The sequence below is a fragment of the Lepus europaeus genome, chromosome 23 (assembly GCF_033115175.1).
Source record: "Lepus europaeus isolate LE1 chromosome 23, mLepTim1.pri, whole genome shotgun sequence".
Classification (NCBI taxonomy): Eukaryota; Metazoa; Chordata; class Mammalia; order Lagomorpha; family Leporidae; genus Lepus; species Lepus europaeus.
In genome coordinates this window covers 30,278,306-30,281,457 of record NC_084849.1, presented here as the reverse complement: position 1 = coordinate 30,281,457, position 3,152 = coordinate 30,278,306, and the positions used below count along the sequence as shown (strand labels likewise).

At 42.4% G+C, this 3,152-nt stretch overlaps 1 pseudogene; it reads left to right on the top strand.

Moving 5' to 3' along the window:
- Positions 1–2,013: 2,013 nt before the first annotated feature.
- LOC133751993 (large ribosomal subunit protein uL22-like) lies at positions 2,014–2,626 on the top strand (annotated as a pseudogene).
- Positions 2,627–3,152: the final 526 nt, after the last annotated feature.

Below are 3,152 nucleotides of genomic sequence, written 5' to 3'. Positions count from 1 at the left end.
AATGCAAGAACTTGCGCCATCCTCCACTGCACTCCCGGGCCATAGCAGAGAGCTGGCCTGGAAGAGGGGCAACCGGGACAGAATCCAGCACCCTGACCAGGACTAGAACCCGGTGTGCCGGTGCCGCAAGGCGGAGGATTAGCCTGTTGAGCCACTGCGCCGGCCCTCAAACAGGAATTAATGAACATTACATTATTCCACTAATATGCATCATTTATTCTTATGTCAAAATTGAACTTTCATGATGTTGAGTATCCAAAAAAATACGTTTAACTTTTGCTTGGCCAGCAAACCCAGGCATAAAATATTTCAATGACTCTGAAAATAGTTTTAGTTATATCTATCAACAAGGTAAAAGCAATCTATCTGATACTTACTTAGGTCACATAAATTGTTGCATCCACTCATCAGCTAAAATAGAATATTACAAAAACCAGTGACAGTCACATACAAATTTCATTGACAATGAGAGATAAGGTCAGTACTGACACCCCTTACCAGAGTGCAAGTCCTAACAGCAAGTTACACAGCTTTTTATAATATACTGTACACTATGGCTCACAATTTTGAACCCCTGTTATGCAGTGAACAATAACAAAACCGAGAATAATACAGTTAACAATAACAAATCCAGGAATGATAACAAATCCAAGATACAGAAGTAAGCTTACAGTGCAGGGAGCATTTCTGTCAACTTAGGCAGAACACTTGGGTTGTGCCCTTTCTCAGGTCCCACATAGTTTCACAAGATACACCCTTAGCCTTTAGCAAGCAAAGGTAATATGTACAGAAGCAAGAGATCTGCAATTTGATTTTGATGCTACAGAATCAAAAGATATTTTGGTTAATTTACTAGTTTTAATTTATGTGAGCATTCATTTACCTATGTCAGTTAAAACAGAGCTATTAAAGGAATTTTTTTACCATTAAGGCATAATATTAAACATATACATATACACATATATAACAAAAATCATGAGACAGAATAAAGTCACTTCTGTAACAGCTATTTAAAACACTTAACTACTTTTGAAAATTATCTACGTACCAGAATTACTTCTTCCTCTTAATAATCTTAATTAACCATATTTTGTTCTCAATTGGGACTGGCAGGAATAAAAGCTTTACTTAAGCATTTAGTTTGGAAAATAACTTAGTCATCCTAGTAAAGGAGTTTAATATACACACATGAAAAGAAAATCACATGTTCATTTCAGATTCAGTTGGCAGAAATACTTTGTGTTGCGTTATTTTTATGTTTCTTGTTCTCTGTTGTCAATTGCACCAGAGGCTTCTATGACTCCTGTCTTCAGATCAGCCCATCTCTGGCTGTTGCAGCCATTTGGGAAGTAAACCAGAGGATGGAAGACCTTTCCCTCTGTCTCTCCCTCTCTCTCTGTCTGTAACTCTACCTCTCAAATAAATAAAAATCTTTTTAGAATTATTATCTACACCATTTGGTACAGGAATAAATGACCTAAACCAGGTCCAAATGACATGAAACCGAAATGTGAGAAAAAGAGGATTTTCAGTGGGTATCACATTTGATCTAAGCCATTTTGGAACTTCTCAACTCCCCTGCAAATACCATTTCTTTGTATCAACAGATATTCAGAGGGAGCTGATGCCAAGGCAGGGAGAAAAGGCAGAGTCCCCAAGAAAGGATTCTTGGCAGCTGCTTGGGCTGTCTCTGAAATCCCTGCCCCAGGGTCAGCTCATATCCAGCAACCACAGCATGAGAGCCACACACCCTTAGGAAGAGCTGTGCCAAGAGGACTGGGTTGTGGATTTAGTGACCTGTTTCCTAACTGAGGGGAATTACATCATCCAGGGGAAGAAACAAGGGACAGGGGATCCCACACATCATGGCTTCTCCCCAAAATTCCATGCATGAAGTCTGGATTCTGCCTGAGAACCTGTGCATTCTAACCACACAATTTGGAAAAATGCAGAGCTCTAGGGATGAGCCAAAGTCACCACATTCAGGAATGAGAAGATATCCAACTTCCTGTAAGCAGCCTTAGGTGACCTGCGAAAATAGTTCGCTACTCACTGGACCCAGAAAACCCCACAAAATCATGCAAATCAAGAGGCTCAAATCTTCGTGTTCACTTTAAGAACACTCGAGAAACTGCCCAGGCCATCAAGGGTATGCATATCCAAAAAGCCACCAAATACATGAAAGACATCACATTAAAGAAGCAGTGTGTGCCATTCCGTTGGTACAATGGTGGAGTTGGTAGATGTGCCCAGGCCAAGCAGTGGGGTTGGACCCAGGGTTGTTGGCCCAAAAAAAGTGCCAAGTTTCTGCTGCACATGCTTAAAAATGCAGAGAGTAATGCTGAGCTGAAGGGTTTGGATGTAGATTCTCTGGTCATTGAGCACATCCAGGTGAACAAGGCCCCCAAGATTGTGCCACTGGACCTACAGAGCCCACGGCCGGATCAACCCGTACATGAACTCCCCGTGCCACATTGAGATGATCCTCACTGAGAAGGAACAGATTGTTCCTAAGCCAGAAGAGGAGGTGGCACAGAAGAAAAAGATATCCCAGAAGAAACTAAAGAAGCAAAAACTTATGGCTCGGGAATAAACTCAGTATAAAATAAATACTAATTAAAAGAAAAAAAAAGAGAGAAGATATCCAGTGTCCCATGCCAGCTGCCATCCTGCAAGCAGGAGGCAACTAACCCCACAAACTCACCATACTCCAGATTCTGAGCTGTCCAGGCATCCTTCTGATGGCTCTTGTAGTGAGAGAACTTCACAGATGACAAAGACTGAGCCTCATGGAACCCCCTTAAGCAGCAGACTGGAGAAGCTGTATTTAGCAGCATGAAGAAAAAGACCTCATGTTGCTCTTCATTGTTGATCCAGTGTGTCTGATTGGACAGTTTGCTGAGCCAGTGAGCAGGCATCATGTCAGAGAAGATGCAGCCAATCAGAGTCATATCTACTACATTTCTGTGAGGGGTGGGGAAAAGGGGTGCCATTCATCCAGGCTGTGCTGATTGGGGTAGTGAGGGTTGAGTCTTGGGCTCAGGTCTGGAGGTGCTCTCCCTCCTGGAGCCTAGTTCTAAGAACAGGGGCTGCTATCACTTTCCTGATAACTCAACCACATGAGATTGGGGATCTCTCCCACCTTCCCATGT